At 37.7% G+C, this 17,789-nt stretch overlaps 1 protein-coding gene across 1 annotated transcript in view; it reads right to left on the bottom strand.

The window, feature by feature from the left end:
* The window catches only part of SLC16A2 (solute carrier family 16 member 2), a 169,850-nt gene that overhangs the window by 13,715 nt on the left and 138,346 nt on the right, over positions 1-17,789 (bottom strand). The gene's annotated exons all lie outside the window — the stretch shown is intronic.

The following is a 17,789-nucleotide window of genomic DNA, read 5'->3' as shown; positions in this document are numbered from 1 at the left end:
TTCCAACTTCAAGCTCTACTACCAAGCCACAGTAATCAAGACAATTTGGTACTTGCACAAGAACAGAGCCACAGACCAGTGGAACAGAATAGAGAGTCCAGATATTAACCCAAACATATATGACCAATTAATATACAATAAAGGAGCCATGGACATACAATGGGGAAATGACAGCCTCAACAGCTGGTGTTGGCAAAACTGGACAGCTACATGTAAGAGAATGAAACTGGATCATTGTCTAACCCCATATACAAAAGTAAATTCGAAATGGATCAAAGACCTGAATGTAAGTCATGAAACCATAAAACTCTTAGAAAAAAACTTAGGCAAAAATCTCTTAGACATACACATGAGCAACTTCTTCATGAACATATCCCCCTGGGCAAGGGAAACAAAAGCAAAGACGAACAAGTGGTACTGTATCAAACTGAAAAGCTTCTGTACAGCAAAGGACGTCATCAATAGAACAAAAAGGCATCCTACAGTATGGGAGAATATATTCATAAATGACATATATGATAAAGGATTGGCATCCAAAATATATAAAGAGCTCATGCACTTCAAGAAACAAAAAGCAAATAAATCCAATTAAAAAATGGGCAAAGGATCTGAACAGACACTTCTCCAAAGAAGAAATTCAGATGGCCAACAGGCAGATGAAAAGATGTCCACATCACTAATCACCAGAGAAATGCAAATTAAAACCACAATGAGATATCACCTCATGCCAGTAAGGATTGCCACCATCCAAAAGACAAACAACAACAAATGTTGGCAAGGATGTGAAGAAAGGGGAACCCTTCTACACTGCTGGTGGGAATGTAAATTAGTTCAACCATTGTGGAAAGCAGTATGGAGGTTCCTCAAAAAACTCAGAATAGAATTACCATTTGACCCAGGAATTCCACTCCTAGGAATTTACCCTAAGAATGCAGCAGCCCAAGTTGAAAAAGACAGATGCACCCCTATGTTTATCGCAGCACTATTTACAATAGCCAAGAAATGGAAACAACCTAAGTTTCCATCAGTAGATGAATGGATAAAGCAGATGTGGTACATATACACAATGGAATATTATTCAGCCATAAAAGAAAACAAATCCTACCATTTGCAACAACATTGATGGAGCTAGAGGGTATTATGCTCAGTGAAATAAGCCAGGCAGAAAAAGACAAGTATCAAATTATTTCACTCATCTATGGAGTATAAGAACAAAGAAAAAAACTGAAGGAACAAAACAGCAGCAGACTCACAGAACCCAAGAATGGACTAACAGTTACCAAAGGGAAAGGGACTGGGGAGGATGAGTGGGAAGGGAGGGACAAGGGGGGAAAAGGGGCATTACAATGAGCAGAAATAATGTAGGGGGTAGGGGCCATGGGGAGGGCTGTACAACACAGAGAAGACAAGTAGTAATTTTACAGAATCTGACTACACTGATGGACAGTGACTGTAATGGGGTATGTGGTGGGGACTTGATGGCCGGGGGGGAATCTAGTAACCATAATGTCGCTCATGTAATTGTAGATTAATGATACAAAAAAAAAGAAGCCAGAATGAACTGCCATCGGTTCTGTTTGTATCCTTGAATAACTAAATGGAGCAAAGTTCCCCCTTTCTCTCCCATCTGTCACCGCTGTCCTGAATATTGCATAAGAAATAAACTTCTTGTCATTTAAGCCACTGAAGTTTTGAGAGCCATTTGTTACAGCACTTGACCTGGCGCAAACTAAAACAGAGATTCCTCCACTACCATTTTACTGATAAAGAAACAGGTTCAGAAATGTAAAAGATTTACCAAAGATCACACAGGAAGTTAGTGGCAGAGCGAGACTCAAACCCAACTATCCTTATTGCTAGTCCAAAATTCATTGTAATATATCTTCTACTGGGATGAATGAAGCTTCCCATCATTGAAGATCTAAAAGCAGAGGCCAGATATAAAACGGGGGATTCAAGCATTGGGATCATATTTGGACTAACCAACATTTCAGGCCCTTCCAGGGATGCTAATCCAAATTTATAGCATTAGGCACTGGGCAACTTGACTTGAAGGCCAAGAAGCATGGAAAGTAATTAAGACTTCAAGAGCTAAGGGTAAGGTTTGTCTCGGTCATTGGAATAGTCCTGTGAAGATGCTAAGACTAAGGAGCAAGGAAGGCCACAGACAAAGGCCTTCTGGAATTGTGCGAGGACATAGAGCAGGTTCAGGAGCCACCCAAAAATTTCTAAGGACACTGTGTAAGAAGTTCATGTAACCCTCATGCTGAAGTATTTCATCAGAGCCCATTTTTGGCAAATCTCTGACGCCAAACTGAAATAATAAGAGTTTATTCTGTCTCTGAAGGTTCTTAAGTGTCTGTAACAATCCTTAACAGAAAGGAAGAAATTTACTTTTACTTAGATTCTTCCAGCCATTTCCCTTTGCTCAGCCATCAGAAAGAAAGCCTAAGGTTTTTTTTTTTGTTTGTTTGAAGGCTGTTACCAAGTTTCATCTTGGGCCACTTTTGCTAGGCTAAATAATCGTAGTTCCCTTGACTTTAACTTTTAACCTTAGTTTTAACTTCTAACTCTGTAATTACTTTCAGGCACATTCCAAGTCTTCATCGTCATCAAAAAGCATTCATTGTGTGTCACATGAACAGACACAAGGAGAGCTCCTGGCTCTTTTCAGTTGTGGAGCCCTAAGTGGGCCAGAGGAGTACAGTTTGAGTGAAGTCAGTGCTAGTCCACCATCTGTGTCTCTTAGTGCCTGATAGATGGCTCAGATCCCCACTGGGAGTCTTTGTTTTGCCGGCAGGGTGCCATCTTGAACCCTAGCTGCCTGGCTTCAGAAGTACTGGCCTGGGAGAGACAATAGGAGGCCTGAACTCTCATCACAATTTTACATCTTACCTTGCAATTTCACTTCTTATCAGCTGTGGGACCTTGACCAAGTCACACAGCACCTCTCTAATCTCAGTCTTCTCATTTGTAAAACGGAGATTAAATTCCTGATGTGCCTTCCTCAATGGTTTTTTTAAACGATGATCAGATGTAATCATATGTATTGGTATAAATACCAATAGTCACACCATATACAAAAAATAACACAAATGGATCTTAGACTTAAATGTAAAACTTAAAGCTAAAAAACTTCTGGAAGAAAGTATAGGAGGAAATCTTTCTGACTTTTAGTTGGGCAAAGATTTCACAGATATTTACAAAATATATGATCCATAAAAGAAAAAAATTGATACATTAGACTTCATCAAAAAATTTTTATTTATACTCTACTTTTATAACTTAATTGCTTTATAATTATAACTAATTTGTTCTCCACTTTTTAAAAATTAAGGTATCGTTCATATACAATCTTTTGAAAATTTCACATGAGCAACATTGTGGTTTCAACTTTCACCCATATTATCAAGTGCCCGCCTACCCCACTGCAATCACTGTCCATTAGTGTAGTAAGAGGCTATAGAGTCGTTACTTTTCTTCTCTGAACTTCATCAAAATTTAAAGCTTTTGCTTTTTGAAAAGTACTGTTATGAAAATGAAAAGGCAAGCCACAAGCTAGGAAAAACACACATCTGATAAAAGACTAGTATCCAGAATACAAGTGTGAGTTGACTCTCACAACTCAATAAGAAGAAAGCAAGGAATCCAATTTAAAACAGGGTCAAAAGCTTTGAACAGATATTGGACACAAACACACAAACAAACAATATAAATGGTAATTAAGTACATGAAAAGATGCTCATATTGTTAATCATTCAGGAAATTAATATTAAAACCACAATGAACGAATTACCTCTACATACCCACTGAAAAGCCTTTTAAAAAATGACAATACCTAGTACTGGTGAAGATGTACAGAAACTAGAAATCTCATATGTTGCTGGTGGGAATGCAAAATGGTATACCTACTTTGGAGAACAGTTTGGCAGCTTCTTTTAAATTAAACATACAATTACCATATGACCTTGAAATCCCACTCCTAGGTATTCAACCAAGATAAATGTTCACACAAAAAACCTGTACCTGGATGTTTATAGCGGCTTTTTCTTAACTGCCAAAAGTTGACAATAACTCAAAATGTACTTAATATAGTTCATGGGTAAACTAGCGCATATACATCAATACAATGAGTACAACTCTGCAATATACAGGAATAAACTATTGATACAAGCAACAACTTGGACAATTCTCAAAGGCATTAATGCTAAGGGAAAGAAGTGAGACACAAAAGATTCTATTCATATGAAATCCTGGATAAGCCAAAGCTATGGGGACAAACAGGTCAGTGGTTGCCAGGAGGAAGGGAAGATTCATTATTGAGGAGCACAAGGAAACTTTTTGGAATGATGAAATGTTATATATCTTAACTACCATGATTGTTCTTTTGTCAAAATTCATAGAACCATATAAAAAGGGTGAATATTACCATATCTAAATTATACCTCGATAAATATGAAGTTACAAAAAAGGAGAGGGGGCAGGGAAGAAGGAAGTGCCAGTGGGAGATCTCATTTATGATGTATACATCTTTATTCTGGCTGGATTTTCAAGAAAATAATTTAAGTGTGTCATCAAACAGGGAAAAAAATACTTAAATTCAGTAGATAGTCTTACTGACATTTTGTCAACCAGACCTCACCATTATTTGGCCTCGCTGAATATCTACAATAAACTGAAAACTGATGATTGGGCTTGAAAATATCTTTTGTACAGTCAAAGAAGTTTAAGGTATATTTGATATAGCATTTTTGGTAATGACGTGTATCCATAATTATAGTATCATACAGAATATTTTTACTACACTAAATATCTTGTTCCACCTATTCATCCTTACCCTGCACCAACCTCTGGAAACCACTAGTCTTTTTATTGTCTCCATAGCGTTGCCTTTTCCAGAATGTTATATAGTTGGAATCATTTTGGCATCTTTCACCTAGTTAAATGCATTTAAGGTTCCCCCCTATGTCCTTTCATGGCTTGATAGCTCATTTATTTTTAACACTGAATACAATTCCATTGTCTGGATATACTGCAGTTTATTTATCAAGTCACCTACTGAAGGATATCCTGGTTGCTTCCATGTTTTGGCAATTCAGAATGAAGCCACTATAAACATCTGTGTACAAATTTTGGTGTGACCTAAGTTTTTGCTTCATCTGGTTAAATAATAAGGAGCATGAGTGTTATATTATACATTTCGTTTTATAAGAAACTGCCAAGCTGTCTTCCAACGTGGCTGTACCATTTTGTATTCCCTCCAGCAATAAGAGAGTTCTTGTTGCTCCACATCCTTGTCAGCATTTGGTGGTGGTGTACCGGATTTTGGCCATTTTAATAGGTATATAGTGGTATCTTGTTTTCATTTGCATTTCCCTGATGACATATCATGTTGACTAGCTTTTTGTATGTTTATTTGTCATCTGTATATTTTCTTTGATAAGGTATCTGTTAAAGTTTTTAGCCCATTTTTTAACTGGGTTGTTCATCTTATTGTTTAGTTTTAAGAGTTCTTTATATATTTTGAATAACAGTCCTTTATCAGATATATCTTCACAAATATTTTCTCCCAGTCTGTGGTTTATCTTCTCATTGACATTGTCTTTCACAGAGCAAAGTTTTTAATTTTAATGAAGTGTTCCTTATCAATTCTTTATTTTATGGCTCATGCCTTTGGCGTTGCATCTAAAAAGTCATCACTATACCCAAGATCATCTAGGTTTTCTCATGTGTTATTTTCTAGGAGTTTTAGAGTTTTGTGTTTTACATTTAGGTCTGTGATCCATTCAGAGTTATTTTTTGAGAAGGGTATAAGGTGTGTGTCTAGATTCATTTTTATTTTTTGCATGTGGAGGTCCATTTGTTCCAGCACCATTTGTTGAAAAGACTATCCTTGTTCCATTGTATTGCCTTTGCTTCTTTGTCAAAGATCAGTTGGCTATATTTATGTGGATCTATTTCTAGGCTCTCTATTCTGTTCCATTGATCTATTTGTCTGTTCTTCCACCAATACCACACTGTCTTGATTGTAGCTTTATAGTAAGTCTTGAGGTTGGGTAGTGACAGTCCTCCTACTTTGTTCATCTCTTCCAATACTGTGTTAGCTATATTGAGTCTTTTGCTTCTCCATGTAAACTTTAGAATCAGTTTGTTTATATCCACAAAATAACTTGCTGGGATTTTAATTGGAACTGCATTGAATTTATGTATCAAGTTAGGAAGAACTTACATCCTGACAATACTGAGTATTCCTATGCATGAACATGAAATATTTCTCCATTTATTTAATTCTTCCTTGATTTTGTTTATCAGAGTTTTGTACTTTTCCTTGTATAGATTTTGCACATATTTTGTTAGATTTGTACCTAAGTATTTCATTTGGGGGGGCTAATATAAATAATATTCATTTTTTAAATGTCAAATTTCACTTGTTCATTGTAGTATATAGGAAAGTAATTGACTTTTGAATAATAACCTTATAACCTACAACCTTACTATAATCACTTATTAGCTCCAGGAGGGTTTTTTTGTTGATTCTTCCAGATTGTCTATATAGATGATCATGTCATCAGTGAACAATGAAAGTTTTATGTTGTCCTTCCCAATGTGTATACCTGTTATTTCCTTTTCCTGTATTATTACATTAACTAGACCTCCCAGTATGATTTGAAAAGGAGTGGTAGCCTTGTACCTAATCTTAGAAAGCTACAACTTTCTCACCACTAAGTATGATGTTAGCTGTAGGATTTTTTATATAGATTTTTAAAAAATTAATCTGTTTGGGCTTTTCTTAACTTATAACTTTTGAAGTATTTATATATTCATAGGAAATAGCCAAGATAATCCAGAGAGGTCCCATAAACCCTTCACCCAGTTTCCTCCTATGGTTACATCTTATGCAACTATACTACAATATCAAAACTAGGAAATTGACATTGGTACAATATATGTGTATAGTTCTATATCATTTTTAACATGTGTAGATGCACCTCACCACCACTGCAATAGAAACACAGAACTACTCCATCACCACAAAGATCTTTGCACTACTCCTTCATAGTCACACCCAGACCACTTCCCCATCATCCCTAACTCCTGACAACCACTAATTTGTTTTCCATCTCTATAATATTATTTCAAGTAAGTTATATAAGTGGAGTCATACAATATGTGACCTTTTGAAATTGGCTTTTTCAACCAGCATAATTCCCTGGAAATACATATTGAAGTGACTTTCTTGCTGGGGCATGAATTTTTTTAAATTCACTTTGCCAATCTCTGTCTTTTAATTGACATTTAGACCATTTACAATGGGAAAAATTATTAATATGTTAGGGTCATTTTATGTTCGTTTTCTGTTTGTTCCCTCTGTTTTTTATTCCTCTATTCCTTTTTCTCTGCCTGCCTGTAGGTTCTTTTAAAATATTTCAGAGTTCCACTTTGATTTATTTATAGTGCTCTTGAGTCTATCCCTTGGTGTACCTTTCTAAGTGGTTGTGCTAGCTACTACATTCCATCTATATAACTCATCACAATTTACTGATGTTGACATTTCAATAGTTTGACTGGAGTGCAAAAATCTACCCTCCTTTATGTCTCTCTTCACCTTTTCCCATTTATAATATAATTGTCTTAAATATTTCCTCTATATAAATTAATATCCACATCAGGAATCATTATGATTTTTGTTTCAACTGTTAAGCATAATTTAGAAAACAAAAGAGGAGAAGGAAAGTCTTGTATTTACCCATAATTTTACTCTTTTCATTGTACTTCTTGATTTTCTAAGATTCCTTCTTTTATTGTTCCCTTTCTGATTACAAAACTTCTTTGACCATTCTTTTAGGGTAGGTCTGCTGATGACAGGTTCTTTTGGCTTTCCTTCATCTGAGATTGCCTTGATTTCCCCCTTTATTCCTGAAGGATATTTTCACTATCTGTGCAATTCTGGGCTGACAGTTCTTTTCTTCCAGCACTTAAAAAATGTTATGCCACTTCTTCCTTCTGCCCTCCATGGTTTCTGATGAGAAATCACTTGAGAGTTTGTCTCTTAAGTTTAGGTGTCATTTCTTTCTCAATGTTTTCAAGATTTTGTGCGTGCGTGTATATTTAGATTTCAAAAGTTTGTCTATGATGTGTTCTGGCATAGATTTATTCAAGTTCCTCTTCTTTGTGATTCACTCAGCTTTTTGATATTCTAGGTTTGTCTTGGCAAATTTTCAAATTGGGATTTTTCAGCCATTTTTTTTAGTACTTTTTTAGCCCCACATTTTTTCCCCTTCATCCAGGACTCCTCTAATGACAGGAATGTTACATCCTTTGTTATAGCCCGCAGTTCCTTGAGGCTCTGTTCAGTATTTTTTTCCAATTTATTTTCTGTCTGTTGTGAAGATTAGATAACTTCTCTTGTTCTATATTCAAGTACACTGATTCTTTCCTATGACCTCCCCATTCTTTCATGGAGTCCATCCAATGAGGTTGTTTTTACTATTATTATTTTGGTTATATTTTTTTGTTCTAAAATTTCCATTTGTTTCTTCTTTATAGCTTCTATTTATTTATTGAAACTTAATATTGTTTCATTTGTTTCAATTATGGTCATAATTGCTTGTTGAAAATCCTTGGCAAATAATTCTATCACATGTGTCATCTTGATATTGGTGTCAGTTGACTGTCTTTTCTCATTGAAGTTAAGATTTTCCTAGTCTTTTGTGTGATAAGTGATTTTCTATTGTATCCTGGACAATTTGGATATTATGTTATGAGACTCTGGTGTTTTAGTAGGCCTACTATGACACCATGCCAGTGAGGTACCACCTCATTATTGTTAGATGGGATGGAAGAGATAGGGGAAGTTCAAGTTCTCTGCTTAGCCCCCATTGACACCCTGGGGAGTATAGGTGCCTTGTTACTGCTAAGCAGGGCTTGGTGTTTAAGATCCCCAGTGGCCTTTCTCTGATATTTTCCTGGCTGGCAGTGGAAGGGACCCCTTGTTACTATTTCCCATGTTGCTTCAACTAATACTATACTAAGCAATTGCAAAAGTCATAATTTCCTACTTGGCCTTTACTGACAATACCTTGACACCTCTCCAGGAATAGGAGGAGAGTCGAAGGTTACACTCTGGCAAGGTGAAAGTCCAGGTTCTCTGCATGGTCTCCACTGACATCACGGGGGAGGAGAAGGCCTTGTTACCACCAAGGGAATGAAATTTCTAGCTCCCTTTCTAGTTTTCCCTGACACTACCTTGGCATGGCAAGGGGAGGTTGGGGCACCTTGTTACAGCTGGATGAGTGCAGAAGTTTAGGCTCCCTACTAAGTCTTTGCTGGTAAAGGTCAAATGGGATACATTTCCCCATGGTGTTATATTTGTTTTATATGTAATGCCAGTGTTTTTTACCCATATGTTATGGGAGGAATAAGGAAAGTACCTTGATACAGTTTTTAATGTTAAATGTATGTTTTAAAAAATGAAGCCATCTGAGCTAGAGGGTATTGTGCTCAGTGAAATAAGCCAGGCGGAGAAAGACAAGTGCCAATTGATTTCATTCATATGTGGAGTATAAGAACAAAGAAATAACTGAAGGAACAAAACAGCAGCAGACTCACAAAACCCAAGAACAGACTAACAGTTACCAAAGAGAAAGAGACTGGGGAGGATAGGTGGGAAGGGAGGGATAAGGGGGGAAGAAAAGAAAGGGGGCATTATGATTAGCATGTATAATGTGTGGGGGCATGGGGAGGGCTGTGCAACACAGAGAAGACAAGTAGTGATTCTACAGCATCTTACTATGCTGATAGACAGTGACTGTAATGGGGTTTGTGGGGGGACTTGGTGATGGGGGAGTCTAGTAAACATAATGTTCCTCATGTAATTGTAGATTAATGATACCAAAAAAAGAAACAAAATGAAACCATCCATATATGTTATTCATTTATTCAACAGTTACTCAACATCCTCTCTGGCCCAGACATATGGTTGTCCTGCAAGTATTAAGGATGCTAAATGAATGACATACGATCCTTGACTTATAGGCTCTAACCGTAGAATAAGGAACATGTTTTTAAAAACAGGGCATTAAAATGTATAAATCTAATAGTTCAAGACCAAAGTAAACTTCCCTATTTAGAGATTTTCCGAGAAGTTAGATATTCCAAGTGAAGGAAAATTTCCTATATTAAGGGAAAAAAAACATAATTTAATAGCTAGATTAATGAATGAAGACAAATAGCATGTGTCTTGCCAACGGGTTTCAGCCCCGGGCAAGTTCGCTATGGATTCAATGTGACCAAAGAAATTGACAGCAAAACGTTCTTTGGGGTGAAAGGGTTTTTATCTGGCTTGTTCTCCCAGTGGGAGGTCAAGCACTAGCGTCTCTGCCTCTGCCCAAAGCAGAGCTTTCTATATAGCGCAATAATAGCAATAATAGCTTATTGCCTAAAGGTGTGGAAGCGGTAGCCTAGCAACAGGCCAGTTACATCATCAGGTGGTTTAAGCTCAGTGAGGATCCTGGCCATAGGAACCCCAACTTCCCCACAGCATGATATAAGAGAAAGTATTTAAAGGATTGTTAGTGGGAACGATTATCAGAAGAAATTTAGTAAAAGAAAAATAATCAAGAGATTATTATATATTTTTTAAAAGAACCAATAATCATAATCATGATTATAATTACAACCACTTTAATGATAAATGAATGCTACTGGTTACCCTTCACCTTTCTTGCACTCAATTTCCTTTTTTGGGGAAAACACAGGACATGGGTAGAGATTTTTTTAGCACTCTTGACAATCCTGGACTCAAAACTAGGGAGTTTTATTGCTCCCTATATCCCCTGTGCTCTCGTATGAGGAAGACAAAGATTTCAGTGAAGCAGCTAAGGTGTGGGAGAGTTGGGAAAGGTGAAAAGAACAGGCATGCCTTATTTTACTGTGCTGAATTCACTTTATTGCACTTTACAGACACTGTTTTTTTACAAATTGAAGGTTTGCAGCAACCCTGCATTGACCAAGTCTATTGGCACCATTTCTCCAACAGGATTTGCTCACTTTGTGTCTCTGTGTCACATTTTGGTAATTATCTCAATACGTAAAATTTTTTCACAATTACTATATTTGTTATAGTGATCTGTGACCAGTGATCTTTGCTGTTACTATTGTAATTGTTTTGGGACACAACAAACTTTGCACAAGACAGTGGACTTAATCAATAAATGTTATATGTGTTCTGAATGCTTCAGTAACCTGCCATTCCCCCATCTCTCTCCCCTCCTCTCCTTGGGTTTCTCTATTCTCTGAGATACAAAAATATTGAAATTAGGCCTATTAATAACCCTCCAATGCTTCTAAGTCTTCAAGTGAAAGGAAGAGTTACACATCTCTCACTTTAAATCAAAACCTAGAAATGATTAAGCTTACTGAGGAAGGCATGTCAAAAGCCGAGACAGGCTGAAAACTAGGCCTCTTGAACCAAACAGTTACCCAAGTTGTGGATGCAAAGGAAAAGTTCTTGAAAGAAATTAAAAGTGCTACTCCAGGGAGCTCATGAATGATAAGAAAGCAAAACAACCTCATTGCTGATATGGAGAAAGTTTTAGTGGTCTGGATATATCAAATCAGCCACAACATTCCTTTACGTTAAAGCCTAATCCAGAGTAAATCCCTAACTCTCTTGAATTTGATGAAGGCTGAAAGAAGTGAGGAAGCTGCAGAAGAAAACTTAGAAGCTACAAAAAGTTAGTTCCTGGGATTTAAGGAAATACGCCCTTTCCATAACATCAAAATGCAAGATAAAGCAGCAAGTACTGATGTAGAAGCTGCAGCAAGTTGTCCAGAAGATCTAGCTAAGATCATTAGTGAAGGTGGCTATACTAAACAGATTTTCAGTCTAGACAAAATGGCCTTATACTGGAAGAATATACCATGTAGGACTTTCATAGCTAGAGAGGAGAAGCTAACAGCTGGCTTCAAAGCTTCCAAGGACAGGCTCAGTCCCTTGTTAGGGGCTAATGCTCATTTACCATTCTCAAAATTGTAGGATCCTTTAGAATTATGCTAAATATACACCCCCTGGATTCTATTAGTGGGATAACAAAGCCTGGATGACAGCAGATCTGTTTACAATATGGTTTACTGAATAGTTTAAGCCCCCTATTGAGACCTACTGTTCAGAAAAAAAAGATTTCTTTCAAAATATCACTGCTCATTGACAATGCCCCTGGTTACTCAAGAGCTCTGATGGAGATATACAGTAAGATTAATGTTATTTTCATGCCTGATAACATAACATCCATTCTTCAGTCCATAGATCAAGGAGTACTTTCAACTTTCAAGTCTTATTATTTAGTATATACATTTCATGAGGCTACAGCTACCATAGTTGGTTATTCCTCTGATGGATCTGGGAAAAGGAAATTGAAAACTTTCTGGAAAGGATTCGCCAGTCTAGATGCCATCATGTTTCATGAGCATTCATGTTTCAAACGAAGAGGTCAAGAGATCAGCATGGGCAGGAGTTTGGAAGAAGTGGATTCTAACCTACCTGGATAACTTTGGGGAGTTCAAAACTTCAGTGGAGGAAGTAACTGCAAATGTGGTAAAAGTAGAAAGAACTAGAATTAGAGTTGGAGTCTGAAGAGATGTAACTGAATTGCTGCAATCTCATGATCAAACTTGAAAGATTTAGAATATTACATAAACTTAGTTGATAAAGCAGTGGCAGGGTTTGAAAGGACTGACTTCAATTTTGAAAGAAATTCTGTAGGTAAAATCCTATCAATCAGCATCCCATGCTACAGAGAAATTGTTTGTAAAAGGAAGAGTCAATCAATACGACAAAGTTCATTGTTGATTGATATTAAGAAATTGCCACAGCCAGTCAGCCTTTGACAGCCACCATTATGATCATTCAGCAGCTATCAACACTGAGGAAAGACTCTCCAGCAGCAAAAAGATTATGACTCAGTGAAAGTTCAGGTGATAGCATTTTTCAGCAATAAAGTGTTTTTAATTGAAGCATGTACATTGGTTTTTTAAAGACATAATGCCATTTCACACTTATAGACAATAGTGTAAATATAACTTTTATATGCACTGGGAAACAAATTCCTGTTGTGGAGGACTAACAAAAGCTCAAATGAGGAAATGATGGAGCAAAGCCATAAAACTTATTTGACTCACTATTGCTGTATTCACTTTATTGCAGTGGTCTGGAACTGATCCTGAAATATCTCCAAGATTTGCCTATACATTTTAACAGGAGATATACAGGGCCATCTTTCTAAACAGACTTGGCAAAATCAGAGGTGGCACCCCACAACTTTTCATTAGGCAGAGAGCATTGTTTTCAACCCATAGCTGCACTAAGTGCTAAGCAAGAGCCTCATTTTTGGCTAATAAACCTTCTGTCCAAAAAAGCCCTAGGGCTTTGAGGATGAACTATGTATAAAGCCACTATCCATAGCTTTCATCCATTGGTTCCCAGAGTTTACTTCAGTGTCAACCACTACCCTCAGGTGAGTTAATTACTACCAGAGAGTTGGCCTCAAAAGGCCTGTACCTGAAGTGAAAACAATGTCTGTATTCAGCAGGCACATCCCTCCTTTCCTCTTCTAGGCACCCACAACCAGCTGGGCTTCTGTTGGGCCTGATCAATACAAGAGCATAATCCTGGCATTTCTCTCTCCATCCTGGGCCTATTAGCTTCCTAGTTTCCTTAAGCTCAAAGTCTTTTCACTCAAGTGCCTAATTAGTGCCCTGGCCCCTTACCCAGGCTCACAGGCTAATGTCTTTGAAGTACAAAGAGACTGCTCAGAAAATAACAAACGTGAGAGCACATTCCTTGTTCCTTGGCTGCCAAAAGCCAACTTCTTTGGGCTCTCCCTCTGAGCTGAAAAACGGGGAGGGGGTAATCCAAGGGCCAAACTCTCCAAATAAATTACAGGCTTTCACAAATTCCTGTTGTTGTGGAGGACTAACAAAAGCTCAAATGAGGAAATGATGGAGTAAAGCCAAAGAAGGGGAAAAGCTGGGGAAAGAGCTGATGAGAGAGAAGTGAAAAGCATGGCATGAGAGCAGAGCTAACTCTATTCAAGAGCCCCTACTTTCTGACAAGGTACACACTGTGATGAAAGAATAGCAAATAAGGTTAGGAGACCATGGTGGGTGTGAAGCTTAGCTATCCAACTGCTGTACCCAACAGTAAGTGGAGAAAATGGCTCTATGAATTGGAGGCTCTGTTGGCAGAAATTTTCCCACTCCTGCCCCATCACCCTTTTCCAGAGTCCCCAGAACATGGTAAGAGAATAAACATAGTTGGGAAACGTGAGGGTAGTTGGAATGGCTTAGGTAGGGCATGGGGACTATATGGGGTAGGTGGCAGGCAGCTAAGGACTGTGCTGATGGTATGCTGGTACATCCGGCCAGATGGTCAGCACATACTAGTCAGATGACTGAAAGCATTTGTGGAACACATTTAAGAGGAGGCAAGTGAAGGCACTTCAAGGGTCAGCCAGGGAGCTCTAGAAGGAAGAAATGCAACACCTTAGTCCTCCTTGGGGACTGAGATGGCAGGAGCCCTGACCTCCATTTCTGTCTGTGGGTAACCAGAGAGTGACCTCCAGCTGAGTTGCATGTATTAACTATTTTTCTAACCTTGTGCAGGGCCCAGAGTTAAATGCTAGATAATCATTTTTCCACTGAATAGATGAAATGCACATGTTCAGGGAAGGTGATTCCAAACTTTCTCCATTTTCTTACAAACAATACATTGAGAAGCTTTCTCTTCCTGCTCAGTCTCTCTAAGCCCATTTACTTTGATAGCTACCCACCATCCATCCATGGTGCCTAGAAATTTACTCCAAATTTGTAGGAAGCCTTTATTTAAATATTCCAAAGGTATTTTCACATTTGTCCTGGCATTTGATCCTGCTAGTGTTTGTTTGTTTTCCCCTTCATTAGAATGTGGTGGTGTTTTTCTGGGTTGACACTGCAATACTGGAGAACTTTCTTATCCAAGCATTCAACATCTAAACAAACCCTATTCTTAGCCTTCCATACTTCTCTCAAAATGTGCCAACTTTAATGGGCTACCTATATTTGAGTGTCAAAACTTTTAAAGTCAAATAATCATTGAAAACATGAGTTGTCTTATTACATCCTTATTAGGTTATTTGACCTCCTTCTCTCTGTTAGTATGATTTATTCCTTCCATTTTTAGAATCAGAAGATCTAGAGATCCAGTTCCTAATTTCATAAGACTGAGGCCTAGAAAGACCCACACTTAGGGGTTCCCATGCTATGTCTGAAAATGCAGTCCTTCTAACTCCTGCCCTAGTCCTTCAGGGGTGACTTGGCCCTATTTACTGGCTTTGACCCACTGATTTGGCAACCACTAACTTAGGACCATGACCAGTTATCTACTCTAGTAGCTAAGGTATATTACAGGTGGTTGTTGAACCAAAAACCATCAGTGCTTGGAGGAACTATGAATTGAAACAGTTTCCTCAACTTTCTCTGAGGAGGCTGGCCAGCATCAACAAACTCAGACTATCAGACATTTGCCTGATAGAGGGCTTGGGAAAGAGGCAGGAGGCAGAGATAGATGGACAAGAAATAAGGATACAGAAGGAGGGACACACACATCGAAAACAGAAAGGTTTCTGACAAGGGCCTTATTAGAACTACAGAATGTTAAAAATGAAAGGGTACTCAGGTACAGAATGAATAACCAAGATGCCTTCACTGATGAATTCCAAACATTTAAGGAAGATATAATACCAATCTGACACAAACCCTTACAAAAAATAGGTTGGAACACTTTCCAACTCATTCGAGTCCAGTATTCCCCTAATACCAAAACCAGATAGAGACATCACAAGAAAACTACAGATGAATGTCCTTCATAAATACAGTAACAAAACACTTAGCAACATTTTAGCAAATTGAATCCAACAATATAGGAAAAGGATAAAACATCACAACCAAGTAGTATTTATCCCAGAAATACATGGTTAGTTCAACATCCAAAAATCAATCAATACAGTTGCAATTATAACAAGACTACCTTTTTCAATCCCATATAATTACCTCAATAGATGCATGCAGAAAAAGCATTTGACAAAATTCAATATCCATTCTTGCTAAAACCTCTCCGCAAATTAGTAATAGAAGGGGACTTAACCTGATAAAGAGCAACTATGGAAAACTTATAGTTAATTGCATACTTAACAGTAAAATACCAATATCTTCCACCCTAAGATTAGAAACTAGGCAAAGATGCCTGCTCTTGCTACTTCTGTTTAACACTGCAGTGGAGGTTCTCATGAGTACAGTAAGACAAAAAGCAGAAATAGAAGACATACAAATTAGGTGTAAGTAACACTATCTCTATTTTCAGACACGATTGCCTATCTAGAAGATTCAAAAGACTACAAAAAAGCTACTAAACTAATGAACTGAAGTTCACAGGAAACAAACTCAACATACAAAACCCAATTATATTTCTATAAACTAGCAATGAATAGCTAAAAACTTAAATAAAAATTACCATTTACAGGCCAACAGACACATGAAAAGATGCTCCACATCGCCTGTCATCAGAGAAATGCAAATTAAAACCATAATGAGATATCACCTCACACCAGTAAGGATCGCCACCATCCAAAAGAGAAACAAAAATAAATGTTGGTGAGGTTGTGGAGAAAGGGGAACCCTCCTACACTGCTGGTGGGAATGTAAATTAGTTCAACCATTGTGGAAAGCAGTATGGAGGTTCCTCAAAATGCTCAAAATAGAAACACCATTTGACCCAGGAATTCCACTTCTAGGAATTTACCCTAAGAATGCAGCAGCACAGTTCGAAAAAGACAGATGCACCCCTATGTTTATTGCAGCACTATTTACAATAGTCAAGAATTGGAAGCAACCTAGGTGTCCATCAGTAGATGAATGGATAAAGCAGATGTGGTACATATACACAATGGAATATTATTTAGCCATAAGAAGAAAACAAATCCTACCATTTGCAACAACATGGATGGAGTTAGAGGGTATTTTGCACAGTGAAATAAGCCCGACGGAGAAAGACAAGTACCAAATGATTTCACTCATATGTGGAGTATAAGAACAAAGAAAAAACGGAAGGAACAAAACAGCAGCAGAAACACAGAACCCAAGAATGGACTAACAGTTACCAAAGGGAAAGGGATTGGGGAGGATGGGTGGGAAGGGAGGGATAAGGGGGGGGGGAATAAAGGGGTAATTATGATTAGCATGTATAATGGGGGGGGCACGGGGAGGGCTGCGCAACACGGAGAAGACAAGTAGTGATTCTACAGCATCTTACTACGCTGATGGACAGTGACTGTAATGGGGTTTGTGGTGGGGACTTGGTGATGGGGGAGTCTAGTAAACATAATGTTCCTCATGTAATTGTAGATTAATGATACCAAAATTTAAAAAATTACCATTTTCAATATCATCAGAAGTTTGAAATACTTATAGAGAAATTTTATTAAAATATGTGCAAGAGAATCACAATATAGATGGGTCACAGGGAAGGCAGTACAGCAGAGAAGGAGACAAGTAAGGGCTCCACAGCATCTTACTACACTGATAGACAGTGAGTGCAGTGGGAGGTGAGGACTTGATAATATGGGTGAATGTTGAAACCACAATTTTGTTCATGTGAAACCTTCATAAGATTGTATATCAATGATACTTTAATTTTAAAAAAGTATGTGCAAGTCCTCTACACTGAAAATTACAAAAGGTTGATGAGAGAAATTAAA

The sequence above is a fragment of the Manis pentadactyla genome, chromosome X (assembly GCF_030020395.1).
Source record: "Manis pentadactyla isolate mManPen7 chromosome X, mManPen7.hap1, whole genome shotgun sequence".
NCBI lineage: Eukaryota > Metazoa > Chordata > Mammalia > Pholidota > Manidae > Manis > Manis pentadactyla.
Note: the sequence above shows the minus strand (reverse complement) of the source record. Positions and strands in the feature narration are given on the sequence as shown.